This window comes from Pseudorasbora parva, chromosome 17 (assembly GCF_024679245.1).
Source record: "Pseudorasbora parva isolate DD20220531a chromosome 17, ASM2467924v1, whole genome shotgun sequence".
Taxonomy (NCBI): Eukaryota; Metazoa; Chordata; class Actinopteri; order Cypriniformes; family Gobionidae; genus Pseudorasbora; species Pseudorasbora parva.
In genome coordinates, this window is record NC_090188.1 from 21,798,738 (window position 1) to 21,815,071 (window position 16,334).

At 35.1% G+C, this 16,334-nt stretch overlaps 1 protein-coding gene across 3 annotated transcripts in view; it reads right to left on the reverse strand.

Annotated features, from left to right (window-relative positions):
• The window catches only part of cdhr1a (cadherin-related family member 1a), a 143,622-nt gene that overhangs the window by 33,538 nt on the left and 93,750 nt on the right, over positions 1-16,334 (reverse strand). The window lies entirely within an intron of this gene.

Here is a 16,334-nt window from a genome sequence, read left to right on the forward strand (position 1 = left end):
AAATATACATCTAAGAGGGTAAAAAGAGGAAACAAATTTTAATGATGGAGGGGAGAGGAAAATAATAATAATATTCTACATTCAACATAGACTGAGGCTGGTATATATTAGGGTTTAGTTTTCGGTTCACCCTCTTAACCTCCTGTGGAGAGCTGCTCCATTACACAGTTTCCTTCAAAACTTCTCCCTGAGGGCAGAATCTGTTTATTAGGGAGTTAGTCTGTAGTTAACTGCTTTAGTTAACATGAACTAAATTTGAACAGTACTTCTACAGCATTTTTTAATCTTAGATAATGGTAATTTCAACATTACTTGTTAAAACATTTAGTTAAAATTAGTTAATGCACTATGAACTATTAATTTTAACAAGAAAAAACTTATTGTAAAGTGTTTCCATTTTATTTTTTAGAATGACAATGATGGATGGCAGGATGAAGGATGTCAATTATTGTTAGGAAACCAATGGATTCATAGTCTTACATGACAACAAGACATACATATGAAATCTACATGAACATTCCATAAAATATAAGTAAAAGCTTGGAAGCAGTGGTGTTTTTTCTGCACACTTTTCTGCAATCTTATCTTGAAACAGATTTACTTGAGACCCAAATACCCACGTCACCCTTAAACTATTTCCTGACCCTTCCTGGCATTGAAAAATGCAGTAGTTCTTTGAAATGAGGTACAGTAAGTAGTATATTTATGCTTTAAGCTGTATTTACACTGCAAGCAAGCAGAATACAAATTCATACACTCTTCTTTACATAAATAGTACCTTCAAAAAAAAAAAAAAAACAGCCTACCAAAACACAAATTTGTCATATTTACAGCAGAATGTCCACTAGGATATGTTTCTGTTTAATTGTACTGCTGCTATCTGTGAGCAACAATAAATAATTTAAGATCTGCTATTGCAGTCACTGGCAGTAGCCTAATATAAATGTGCATTCAAGAGCATAGCATCTGTTAAACAATGAGAGAGAGAGAACAGAGTGTCTGTCTACACACTGGTATTTCACTAACTATGGGTTTACTGTGATACATCAGTGTTGAAATGTCCCTTAGAATCAGAATCCCTGATTTAATGAGTCCATGGGGAAATTTTGCATTGACAAAACATCGAAGCTACCGCTCTGCTTCAGTGTATGCGCTGTGGTCGTCATTTAGCCTATTGTGAAGGCTGATTTCCACAAGAACAAACTGAAGAATCAGTTCTCTGAGAGTAAGAGTTTGTGATGCACGTATGTTGAAAATGAAGTAGTATTTCTGCTGCTATAGTTCATGCTGAAAACCTAAATTCCACGTCTTTCCTCCCCACAAATCAATATCAGACCACGGCTCTGGTGTTCATAATCGCCTTTAAAAGTACAGAGGCCTGTGAACACAAGCGTAATTTCCTTTGTAAGTATGTTTTGTTTAATCCTTCATTGATTCAGGGAGATATGTCTAACCGCAGAACCACAGCGCTATACATGACATCAGCGCCAGACTTTAAAGCCGGGTCCTGTGCGATTTTGTCCACGATTTGGCCGTCTGAGACAAATTTAGCAAATCCTAAAAGATTCCTCTGATCCTAGGCTAAAATCTGACGTTTTTGATGGTTAGTTTGACATGTTCACCGACAGCCAATTAATGACCGTTGCGATCAAATTTGACCTCAGACGAAATTCTAGCAGCGTCAGAAGATTTGGTGCACAATCCTGCAGTGTCTTCTCCTACGACAACAGTCAAATTATCTTAATTTTTCAAGACAAACTATAACCAAAATGAGCGCTAGAGATTTTTTTTATAGCCACCATTTCAATCCCATGTGTAATGCAGCTCGCTGTCACCAAACATGTCATTCATTGATGATATAAAACTCGGGACAAGTTTTCTTGTGTGCGTCTGTCTCATGGTCCGTCTTAGCGCGCCTCAACTATCATACAGTTTGACATTAAAGAGGTATTTTAGCACTGGGAAGATGAATCTGTATTTAAACTGGGTCATTAATGTAGTAGAAATGTGAAATTATTTTTTAATTTGGTGCCTTCTAGACTGAGAAAAGACCAAAAATGTATTTTTGTCTCATGTGGATGAAAGACAACAATTCTCAGAATGCTTCACTGCCCTGCGAGTCCACTCCTAAATCCACCACTACTGGATTACTGTGAATGAGTTGGAGAACAGACACTACAATTAAATACTGAATGCGTCTGTTCGATATAATAAGTGAGTCGCCGCACTAACGCTAATCGTGATGAGAGCTGAGGTAATCAGTTTGGCGCGTTTTCAGTTCATGCCTTTGGAAGCTTAACTTTCGTAGAAATGAATATGGGAAGTTAAAACACTTACATTGTTCAGCATAGCTCCGTTTACATGAATGCCTGCAGCTGCGCTGAGCTGTGAGTGATCTCCTTCCCCCATGCGTGGGTTGGAAACATGCGGAAATAGCTCCCTCTGCTGGCTGCAGTCTTTAGCCAAAAATTCCTGCGAGAGAGAGAGAGCACAATCATTTGAATATACTCTAGGGTTTCTACTGATACAAAGTCATATGCTAATTGCTGAAGTAACCCTTTAATGACAACTTAGATCTTACAGTGTGACATTACAGAGGGGCTCATGTTCGTACAGTCTGACAAGAAACAACCGTAAAGGACTATTTTAAATTGCACAATGTATACCCGGCTTAAGACAACATTTGAGAATCCTAAAAGATATCTTTGATCATAGGCTGAAATCCTTGATCGCTAGTTTGAAATGTATGCTAACAGTCGATTAATGCCTGCCACAGACTGTACGATTTCAGCAATTCTTTAAGATCAGTACAAATCACACTGCATGAAATGAATCTGATAAACTTGGGTACGACATGTATGTAGCCTGTACGATGACACCTATTAACTGGTAGGCCATGACATAAGTTAGTATGCACTAGCATGCGCTAGTGATAAACAAATACAGCCAGATGAATCACACTTTGGTGGTTTTTATGTGCGCAAGAGGAAAATGCAAAAGAAGAGAATAAGCACATGGTCATAGCTCAGGTAAAGGAGCTAACTTGGCATGCTAATTTTGCAAAAGTAGGAGCTTAAAGTAAGTCGTTTTAAGTTTTAGTGGCATGTCACATTGATCAATACGCCATTTCATGTTGCATGTTTTTATTAGCTAGTCAGTGGACATAGGTCATAGCAGAAAACACACTGTGAAATCATGCTAAATATCTGAAAGTGTCAGAAAATTATCACAGGCTATCTTTGGTCGCAAGACTGTGACAAGACTGTGACTCACTTACTCACTCACTCATTGTATGATGTAGAACCACCATTTAGAAGCCACAGAAATCGCCATGACTGGTCATCTTTCATCGGGGGCAGCCCAAAATCATACAATGTGTACCAGTCATAATGACCATTGCAATCAAATTTGACCTCCAATGAAATTCTGGCAGTGTCAGAAGTTCTGTCACACAGTCCTGCAGTGTCTTCTACGACAAATGTCAAATCAAAAACAATAGGAGCCAGAACCTGATTATGCAGTGTATGAGACGACAACGAGCAACCACTCTTTAAAAAAAAAGGCACGATCAACATTAACAACACTGTAACAACTGTTATATTTTGAGAACGTTTTTGTTTGCTAGCTACCATTTCTATCCCGCATGTAAATGCAGCGCAGTCATCAAACGTGTGATGGATTTATAACGTAAAACTCCAGACGTGCCTTCATTTAACGCATCCTGACTGCCATAAGGTCTGGTATTAATGATAACTGAGATCCTAGAGTGTGACATGGCTCAGCGGGGATCATGTTCGTACAGTTCGACAAGCAACAGTCGTTAAGGACTATTATAAATCATACAGTGTGAACTCGGCTTAACCCGACCCAACCACTAGCCCTAACTTCACACCGGTTCGAAACTGCTGGTCTGGCTCTGTAGTTGGTTCTGCAGTTGATTAGTATTGGATTTAGGACTACTATGAGAGCGTTGTGCAGGCAGGGTAAAAGGAAATCAGTCTCAATGTGTATGTGCATGTGTTCACTCTCTCAGGATGTGCCACACCTTCTAAGTAGAGCTCTGTCCACACTAGGGCTCAGATGGCTGTTGAACAGGCCTTTCATACTGTCTTTCCAAAGCTTTCAGTCAATAAAGCACAGAGCGCTGCCTGTTTATGGCTCACAGCCCTGCTGGTCTGCTAGAGTTTGAGTTGACTAATCATATGCAACACAGAAGGATTATTCCACACACCCAAATTTTTTCAATGATGCCTCGCAAATAAAAATAACGTCTGAAACCAGACAAAAAGGTTACTTATGATGAGAAAAAACAAGAATGTGTTTATGGAAGAAGAAAAAGAAAGAAAATCCCTCAAAGTTGTTGCTTAGTCGTGCAGCCTTGGGCCTCACTTCTGATATTTATCTTTAGTGTCTGGTTGAAGTCTACACTGGAAAAGTGGGGGAAAATAAGTGAGAGAGAGAGAGAGAGAGAGAGAGAGAGAGAGAGAGAGAGAGAGAGAGAGAGAGAGAGAGAGAGAGAGAGAGAGAGAGAGAGAGAGAGAGAGAGAGAGAGAGAGAGAGAGAGAGAGAGAGAGAGAGAGAGAGAGAGAGAGAGAGAGAGAGAGAGAGAGAGAGAGAGAGAGAGAGAGAGAGAGAGAGAGAGACCTCCCTAGTTTCCGTAATTTATGAAATAAAGATAAATTCTCCATATTCACAATACATCACAAGTTACAAAATATTAACAAAATAAATGAGCATACTGTGTCTTAAATGTACATTATAGAATAGTTATATAAATAATACTGATCAAATACTAAATACAATTCAATAAAATAGCCTACAAAGCTCTTGTGATATTGCTTAATCCTTTAAATGTTACTATCAGAAATAGTTTTAACAGGATTTTATTTTACTGTATAAAAACTGCAATCAGATTATTGACCCCCCCCCCCCCCAATTTAATAAAATCATTTACCTGTTTGAGATTGCTCAAATTTTTTTGATCAAAAGTGTCAGTGAAGACATCATTGTACAAACGATTTCCATTTCAAGTATGTAATCATAAAAAAGAATATTCCACATAAATATTTAGCACTGGAGCACTGAAGACTGGAGTAACAATGCTGTAAATTCATATCTTTTAAATGATATCCATATAGAAAACATTTATCTTAAATTGTTATCATGTGTTACAATAATATTGTTTTAAATATTTGAGAGACTTCCTTAAAAAAAACCTACTGACACCAAACCTTTGAATGGTGCAACATGTAATATTATGGTGATGCTATTTAGCTTCTGCTCTCCCTACATGATGATGTTCAAAAGACCTAAACCACGAAGCTGTTTGATTATAATGGGTAACAAAATAAGCTTTATTTTGACCGTTTTAGAAACCCTGAAGCCTTAACATGTTCGATGCCATTCATATGCCTGGTGTCCTGTTGTTTAAGCTCTGTGACAGTAGAGGGCAGTGTGCACTAAACAATAGAGCAGCTCTAAGAGCAGACAGGTCAGCTGCTCAAAATGACCCCTCGCTCTTTTAAACCCTGTCTTCACAGCATTGAAGCTATTCTTACTTTACATTATAAAAGTTAAGCTTTGACACGGATACTCTCATGCCATCATTAAGCTCAGATCACACTAAGAGAATTGTCTTCTGTCATGAACGAGATACATTTTCATGGAATGAATGTGACAAACACACCGCTCCTACGTTCAATACAGTAGGTTTGGAAAAAGTGTGTGTGCACAAGAGCGTAACTGCCTGCCGACTTTTAGTAGAGCGGATGTGAAGAATCCGCTCATCAAAGGGTGTGAGGTCCAGCACTAATCCGTAGTTAATGGCGGACAGGGGTGCCCAGCCCTGTCGTTCTGTTCCTAATGGGCACACCGCTCTAATAGCCATGCAGCACCCACCAGCTACATACTGACCTCAAGCTGCAGGAAGCATAGAGAAAACAGACAGGGGTTTATAGATTATACCAATACAATGATCAACATGAAAACTAAAAATGTCATTATTTTTAGTTTAATTTGAAGTCTTTTTGGAAACAAGGTCTCATTTGTTAACATTAGTTAATGTATTTACAAACATTAACAATGAACAATACATTTGTTACAGTATTTATTCATCTTTCTTAGGTTTATTTAATAAAAATACAACTGTTCTTCATTTGTTCATGTTAGTTAACTGATACGTTTGATTTAATAATGTGGACTTTATATTAGGTGGCCTTAACATTTTAATTAATCATTTGATAGAATGCGCTTATTGTGCACATATGTTTTTACTTTTTTTTTAAAATTAGCTGCATGTAATTACATATGTAATTCATTTCTTAGTTACCCACAAACCACACCTGTCCATAACCTTACCCGTATCCCACCTTAATATCAGCAAAACTGTTTTGCAATACAATATGAACACAATAAGTACATTGTACTTATTTTTTTGATGCAAGTACATCGTAGTTAAGGCCACCTAATATAAAGTGGCGCCAATAATATTAAAATAAACATTAAGATTATATTATATTATAACAATAATTAACTGCTGTGAAATTATTGTTAATTCTTAGTCTATGTTAACTAATCTAGTTAACTAATGTTAACTATGTTTGTTAATGTTAACAAATGAAACTATATTGCTAAGTGGTACCTTAATTTCATTATTTATTATTATTTACTTATTTTTATTTTAAATTAGGTTTCATTTATTTAATTTCAATCTAAGTTTTAGTTTATCATTGAAGATAACATTTTTATTTACATTTAGCTGAAGTGTTTATTTATTTCATTTCAATTTTTTTAATTTCAATTAACAGATATGTACAGTCAAACCAAAAAATGTTCAGGCATCATATATATATATATATATATATATATATATATATATATATATATATATATATATATATATATATATATATATATATATATATATATATATATATATATATATATATATATATATATATGTGACATATTATACCCAAATATTGTATATACAGTGGACTACCAGTAAAATTGATAACAATTCGGGACCAAAATTATTCAGACACTTTACCCTGACCATTTTTTGCTTAAGTGTTTTTCTCTTTAATTGCTAATGCGACCGTTTACACCACAGACTGAACAAAATGAAGCATTGCTTGGTAATTGGTTGGCAATAGTATTATCTAATTGTGTACTTAAACTCAACAGCTGACAGATGATCGGTTGATTGTAATCCCTTCTATTAAAGTTATCTGACATTATCAAGATTCATTTTTTCTGACACAGTTTGAGTTCTCGTCATATTTTATTACCATTTTCTAAACCATAGTGAATAAACTGTGATAATGTAAGAAAATGTTGAAGGTGTCTAAAATAAATATTGGGTTGACTAGCTATAGTGTATACATAATAAACATCTTTATAATTTAAGTTTAATTTTATTGCATTACAAAAGTAAATTTAATATAGATATTTCTATTTTATGGTAATGAAGAAAGACGGTATACAATTAAAGGACATCTGTAAACTCATTTCAAACATCTAGTCATTTGTTCGAGGTTGAAACGATGTCAGTAATGATCAAAGAAAGCTTGAGACCACAGACCATAAAAGACCTGACAAGCATTTCGGTGGTCTGTGGCTGTCTTTTAAAACGAATAAAATGGGGTCAAGCTTCGGTACCACCGTCACAATGAAAAAACATCCAAACAATGTCCTCTTCCATAACCGTCACTCGTCTTTTCTTGAAAGAGCTGTTTCGCTCTTATTATTTGGCATGTTAGCTCTAAACATTGTAGCTTTCTATGAGCACTTTCATGTCTGATCTTTAATGAGTGATTTCATGCCAAAGGAAACGGCCTCTATCAGCGAGTGGGAACGTTTTGTGCGCAGGGACGTTTTGTGTGGGCTCATTTTTTTTTTTTAAACGCTTTCTTTTTGCATCTGAGGTCACTGATACATAAATTACTTGCACTACTGCTTTAAAATGTTTACAACTTGGGCAGAAGTCAGTCTCTTTGAATGTGTGGCAGTGACCCTGTCCTTCTCATTATTACTGCAAACAATCAAAATACACAGATACAAATCAGCTCACATTTCCATCCCAGAATGAGCTGGCAGTGCAAACACAGATGGTTCATGTCCTCGTCTGAGATAATATGTTTTTTTTTTGATTATTTTCTTTGCGGCGTCTCTTTAAACGGCCAGTTCTGATAAAGGTAACTGGGGCGAGGGGTGGGAGATCCGTCAAGGTGGCCTGTAGATTTTTTTGGGAACCAATTCCCAGCTAAAAGCGAGAGGTTTGGTCATGTGTGTGCTGATAGGAGGAACATCAGCGCTTCCCCAAGCAACCCTGTCCCACCTCTAAACCCTCCCACTGAAAGACATATGCAGGGAAGACACTTATGAATATTTCAAAGAGATTAGAGACCAAGCGTTGAGAGGTCAAGCATGTCCTCAAATCAGACCAGCCCACAATCTGAGGGCGGTGAACTACGGATGAGATTTATTTGTAATTTTTAAAAGATGGCATTTGATTTAATCTTATGATGTGAAAGCAAATAACATTTTGCTCAAAAATATCTCAAGCATTTATGCAACCTTTAAAATCTGAATCTGATATAGCTGCCCATTTCTTCCAAAAGATTATATGACAAGCGACCCATCTTCAAAAACAGCATTAGCACAACCAAAACTTTGTCATTTGTTATGCGTGTGAAGATCCTGAGATTGATATCGTCTTCATTACATGGTAATCTTTATTGAGCTGTCTTTTCATGAATGCTGGTCAGACTGACACTTGTGTCTATGGCTGTGTTCTTTTAATTAAGCAAACTGGGAGAGGTAAAGGAGATGCTTGGCAGCTTGTCAGGAAAATGGCATGTCAGGTCCACTATGGTCCCTCACAGGAGTGGCGTGCTGTCCATCATCTATACCTGTTCTTGCTGTGGACCTTTCCCTTTGGATTCCACTGTAATGTGAGATGGTGGACATCTGGCTGAACGAGGAAGAGCTTTACACAGTTCTCTGATAATATAAAAGCCCTATCATTTACACTAGCTTTCTTCTGCCATTGTGCTGCAAAGCCTGCAGCTCGTAAATCTAAAAGGGGATTTGTACTGGGGAGTTGTACTCTAAATGAATAAGTAAACAGACACATACATATACATTGTGTGTGTGTGTGTGTATGTATATATATATATATATATAAACTTGTTTTTATTAGTTATACAAGATGTAACTCATTTTTTAAAGTCAGTTTAACATAATTTATGTTGAAATAACAAACATCCAAGTCGATTGTACTGCAAAAGTTCAAAATTTGCCTTTTACAGTGTACATAAAGATAAGCTAAATGAAAATGAACAATAATTTTGCCTTGGCAAATAGCAAAAATAAAATAAGTAAAATAAAATTAGAATAATAGAAATAAAGAATACAATTTTAATTACATTTAATATATTATTCATATTAATATTATTAATAAATACATATAATTATATGTTTTATTTAAGTTAATGTTTATTTTATTTAAAGCAACAGCTATTTTTTGTTATAATTTTAGTTTAGTAAACTTGAGAACTTATAAATCTCAGTCTTAGAAAAAAAATGTTTTTTTAAATGACTTGATCACAGTTGCCTTGTGTTAATTTTCCAATCCAATCACTTTTATTCAACATATGTTAAACTTCAATATTTTTGCTTCCATGGCAGGCCCTCATATATCTCTAATCTAGTTTTATAAATTTTTCACATTTAGATTTTGCTGATTCTTGTTTAACTTTCTTTGTTTGGCCAAAATAATGAAAATAACCACCAAAGACAAACTAATAATGTCCTAATGGGAATAGATAATATGAAAAAGGCTATAATAAAGCTAAGAGAAAATCCAGCAATCCTCATCTAAATTAAAAAGGAAAACATACATGGGTTTACCATCACTTTTCCCTTTTTCAAAACGTTCCAGAGGACTTCTAAAGGTTGGTGGCACGTCGTGAGGTCAACACTTTGCCCACATAAATAATGGAGAGTTTATTCGTCACTGACACACTATCCAAAGGCGCCTCGTAAACGCAGACCCATCAGTCACTCTCCTAGGAGAACCTTCTCGAATGACCTAAACTATGATTAGTAATTTCTGGATTATTTGTTCTACTTATGCAATATTCATGTTCTCTGTAACAGATATCATGAGATTTTTTTTTCCTCTGTGAGAGAGGGAATCCCACGCCAGCCTCAGAAAGAGGACATCTATTAGCCCACTAAAATAAACATTGCATTTTTAATTGTTTTAGCATTGCCTAATGCATCATTCAACACAATCCGGAGTAGTACGCAAAACTTTTCCCCTCACAATTTAGTGCACACTGAAAACATTCTTGTTGTACTCGTCTATAATGCATGCAAAACAACTCATCGCAGAAATTATGATGGGGTTTCCACACTTTTTGAAGAAAATCTAATATATAATCATATAGTATTGAGTATAGTATATAGTATAGTATAGTAGTATAGAGTATAGTATAAGTATATAAAACAAATATAGTTCTCCATTAAAACAATCAAAACAAATTTATTAAAAACAAGTAAAGTGCACCTTTTCTTATATACAAATAACAGGGTTATTAAATATCCAAATAACTAGATGCACTGTGCAGACAGACAAACAATAAATAAATAAATACTCCTCCTGGGACATTTTTGCTTTCCTTTCCTGTCACTGACAAGCATGTTCGTGTTGTTGTCCCCAACCTAATTGGTGTGTACATTGACATGAAGGTTATTAGTGGTCCTAAGGGATTGATAATGGGAAAATCTGAAGTTTTTAGTTCCCCTTTCCACCCATTACAGGGAATGTCAGTGCACAAGTTGTAAAGTTTCCTGACATGTAAAAAAGCACACTCCACCAAGTCCATTTCCAAATGTCGCAGGCTTTGATATCCAGCTCAGTGAAACTTGTGACTGTTTTAATTAAGAAAGAAATACAATGAAATGACAGAGTAAGAAGCGGAAATCTCCTTCAACTAATGCCTTTGTTTCCCTAAGCCAGTTTCAAAAGCACCTGCCAAGTTAAATTATTTCTTTCTGTGACATTAAGTAGGAATACAGCAATGCAATAAGATGTACAGCGAATTACGCCTTCAAAAACAGGCAGCCTCTTTGACCTTGAAGACTTGTATGTGCCTTGCTGACGATTTCGAAACAACACACATAGACATTTGTATTCATTCTGATAACATCTCGATAACTACCGTAAGCAAAAAGCTCCATCTTTATTTCCATCAGTGAGACAGTGGAGCCAGGACAGGGGCCAGACCAGGACTGAGGGAGACTATCTGAGCACTTCCACTGTTTATACTGCCTCGGGTAATAAACGGCAGGCACTGGCAGGAATGACTGTAAGGCTGCTAACTGTGTTTTTGCTCCTACAGACAATAAGTCAGATGTTCACATATATCCTCCAGTTTTTTCACATGGGTTCCGGTCTACAGAATCAACTTTCTACACAGTCAGCAAAAGACATTTTTTTTATGGTAATCAATCAAATTCCAATGACAGCAGGCCCGGGCAACTGGCCATTTTTAGCTTCTGATGATGCCGCAACAACGATGGAGGAAAGATGGCTTTTTGTGTAGCATCGGCCCACTTTGAAGCTAGAGTATTGTTGCAGCTTTTAATAAAAACCGTTTCTTACAAAAAATATTTTGTATTTAACTACCGTTTTTATTTATTGCATAAACTACATTTTAAGTGGGAAAAATGGAAAATAAAAAAGTAAAAATAGACCTATTCAATGAAAAAAAAGTTTCTTATGAAACAGTATCTATTTATGTATTTATTGCTAAATGCATAAGCCATATTTTTAAGTGGGAAAAGGGAATATGACAAATGTATAATAGACCTATATCCGTTACCCATTTAATAAAAAATACACACACACACAGACACACACATATTCATAATATCCCTTTTCCCAATTAAAAATGTAGCGTATACATTCAGCAATAAATACATTAGTAAATACTGTAATTAATTACAAAATAGGTTTTTGTACACATTTTTTATTAAGTAGATCTATTTAAAAAATTTCATATCCCCTTTTTCCGCTTAAAATGTGGCTCATGTTTTCAGAAATAAATACATAAATACTATTACATAATTGTAATTAAATCGGAAAAAAAGTTATATTAATTGCTTTGTGTTTGATTATAATGAAAGTTTGTGATAGGCTTTTTAATAGCAAGTTCCATAGTAACATCTTACCCAATATAGTGTGACAACAAGCCTTGCTATTGGGTCAAAAGGTCACAGTGTGTTCAATGAACTGTACCTTTTCTTCCTGGGCAACGGCAGTGGAAATAACTTTTTGTAGTCATGACTTGAAGGTATGAGTCAACACAGAAATGGAGTTTTAAATATAAACCCACCAATATAAATAAAGTGCGGCAATAGCTTCAGTATACCCTATTCCTTGTTTTAATGCTGCTTAACTACTACCACTATATAACAAGATTTTGAGAGCATGTTATGAAAACAAATATTGAATCCCACAAGCTCTCTTTCAAAAGCAGGATCTCGTTTCTCCCGCCACAGACAGCCCTGTACTTTGAGTGTATTTTCCATTTTTCCCAGAATGATTGATGGCAGCCACTTACTCGCAGTGAACAGTCTCCAGTCAAACTTTCATTCTTAATACCAGTGTCAACAGTGCATCTCTAGCTCCCGACCTGCCACTTTAGCCCTGAGGAGACACCTGACCAGATTCCAGCCACCCCACATATAAACAGTGTAATCTCTCAGTCTCTGACACAGCAAATAAACACAGCACACAAGCAAAGCTCAGCAACTTAATATCCTACTTCCTTCCTTTGTGTAGACTTGACAGCTTGTAGTGGAGCTCAGGGAAAAGAGAGAAAAAGAAGACATATTTTTTTACAGGTAACAAGACTAAAGTGACCGTCTCAATGAAGTTGAAGCAAGGTTAAGTGCACTGAGGTTCAGCTCTGGCCGATGAAATGTGAACTAAAGCCAAATATATATCTGCATAAATACCTTTTTAATTTGTTGATGTTTTCTGTCACTCAAAGCCACTCAAACCAAACTATGGAGATATACAAAAATCACCCCAAGCAATAGGATAAGCCATGTTAAATAAAGCACCTTGAATAATTTATGGTGAGGATGAAAATCATATATATATATATGTATGAAAGGAACGCAACTTATGAAATGTATAGAATTAAAAGAACTGTTCAATTTAATACAAACATAACTACATTTAATAAATAAAAAGATCTGTATATGACATAAGAACCATGCACATTTATCAGTTTAACTATACATTTTGCATAAAAAATATGTAATCCTGAAAAGTCCTGTATGTGCCAAATGGTTTAGTTGCTGTGGTGTATTTTCACCACCTGATGGCAGTATTTCCTGTCACACCACACATTTCCTTTTGCCAAAACACTGGCCAAAATTCTTGCTTAAATTTGAATATTCACTGGATAATGCATTTTTAGGCTGTATATATGACAATGAACCGATCAAGTAAAAACATATCCATCACAAATAAATTAACAAATAATGTATTAGCAAAGGCTCGTCTGACCCTGAGCAAAAACAAAACTTGTCCTGTTAATAACTGATCGGAAAAGTATATAACACAGCACTTTTCTGATAGAATCACACTCTCTTAAAATTGTATATAAATCAGTTTAGCACTGTGGGTACTTTTCTAAGATAATTGAGGTATGGTTTCTGTAGTTAATTTAAAATAATAAATGTATTTGCAAATAAGTATATTTGGTAAGATAAACAATATCATTCACTAAATGATTTTATTGTTTTGAAGCTGAAGTGAATGAGCAGAACTACACACACACACACACACACACACACACACACACACACACACACACACACACACACACACAGTCCTTGTTATAAAAAAAAGATACAACCCTCCATACAGCCTTAAGGGGCAGCAAAAGACTGTGTTTTGCTCATTTTTTGTCTAACCAGGAGTTACCGTCCGGTAACCAGATCACACACAGCCTTTAGCGTCAAAGACTGAAGTTCAGTGCATGTTTTTGTTTAAAATGCTGAGATCAGCTCTGTTGTTGTAATTGTACATTACTGTTTTTTGAAGACAAAAGTACAAAACTGTACAAATAAGCTGAACACATTTTCACAGAACAAGATGTAAGCATATTCATCTCTTGAACTGAATGCAAATTTAAATTCCAAAATTACAGATAGAATTTTTAGAATTAAAGACACATTTACAATACAACATATATTTACAATATTTTATAAGATGGACTTCATTTCAACTGTCATTCAATTTCTGTTATGACATCCTTTGTAAAAAAATAAATAATGTAAATGTAAAAAATTATATATATATATATATATATATATATATATATATATATATATATATATATATATATATATATATATATATATATATATAAATGCTATGCATTATTAATCCAGTCTTTATGCAGTACACAAGGGCAAGCAATTTAAAAAGCAATTAAATAAATTCCACACTTTATAAACATAAATCATAATAATACACCAAATAGATTTTCAGAGTTCCTTGCTTGTCTTTTTTTCTTTAGTCACATAAAAGAAATGGAAAATTATATAAAACAACTAAAACCAGACAAACTAATTCTGCGGTGTACAAGAGTTCAAGATTATAAAAAAAAAACCTGTAGTGTACACACACACACACACACACAATCATTATATATATATATATATATATCTACAGTCGAGATTTTAGCGTTTGATCAGCAAACGCAATTAAACAGAGAGGTTTTGAACTGGATTGGTGTGTGTGGGCTGTATAAAGTCAAAAAGAAGGCCCCCGGTTCAAGGCTATCATGTGAATTGTTTTTCATATGAAAAATGCAATGAGTCAAAAGTTTTGTGATAAGTGACAAAGCAGGCGGTGCCTTGAATTCCACCGTGGGATGCAACACAATTTAATAAAGAAAGAAGGTCTTGAGAGGAAAAGTGTGACGTGAAGGTTAGCCGGAGGTCTAGTGCTAGATGAAAGTGGGAACTCTCTCTCCCACTGCTGTCAGCACTTTTTAATGTGAACTTTGCGATTGATTGGCGGGCCCTGCCAGGTTCCTCTCCAAACTTTCCCCGCCATCCCGTCTCTTACAGTCATACCCTCAACACTTCAATCCAGTGGCCCACGCTTAACCGAATCAACCCACAAACTCTTTTATATTCCACAAGAATTAGAATCATAATTTCACATGCAAGTACCTGTCAAAAACTAAATGTGTACAAAAATGGCATAATGCAAAAAGTTTAAATTGTCAGTGTAATGTGATCGTAAGGAAGAATCCAAATCTAAATGTTTTTAAATGAAAATTAGAGAATAAAGTTAAAATAAATAATATGCTAAAATTATGTAATTTATCATTTAAAAATTTGTATTCTAAATTCTTGCAATAAATCCCTACCAATTCCTAGAAAACTGATCAGCCACAAGAAGCACAACATTCATAAATGGTGTCTAAAATGGCCACTCTTATCTAAGACACTGCATATTACAGGAGTCAAGTTGAGAGCTTTGTCTCTACGGCAATACAGAAAAAAAAGAAAAGGAAAAAAAAACTGCTCATTTCACATAAAGGTCAGAAATTCAATCACACAACCCCAAAGCATTTCAATAGTAAAGTATGTATGGGTTCGGCTAGACTTTTAATGATTTTATGGGTCAAACTAAATCATTTTTCAACAAGCTGTTTGCGGTTATCTATTAACCCAAAAACCCAGGGGAGAGTCGAAGGAATTCAAGATATAAAAGGTAAATCATGAGTCAAATGTGCTAATTTTAAGCGTTTTCTATATATATGAGAAAGACAGTGCAACCTTGTAAAGTACATAAGAGATAAAATAGACATAACAGTTTTAGATTAATTCTGATTTATTAACGTGATCTAGACATATTTCCAGAGCAGGCTCATAATTCAAACCCTATCTGTGAAGCCTCCAAAGCAATCCTCCATGTAAAGTAATGACTTAATTGTTAATGTAGTGAATTGCATCTATTGCTGCTTAAAAAGTGTAAATAACAACCATATTTCAAAAAAAAAAATTCTGGCAAAAGAATAATCTATAGTAGGCCTATATATTTTTTTCTGTGAGTCACTTAAAATGAACAAGTCAGTTTCTTGTTATTATTTAATTTAATTTGTGTCATACAATTCTACTCTGTGAGCTAAGGAAATAAAAACAAGGGTGAAGGCTCAACTTGTCTTGAAACATACAGTAAATGGCCACAGATTTCATTAGTCAGTCTGAGCATGATGGTGGCGCTATACGTC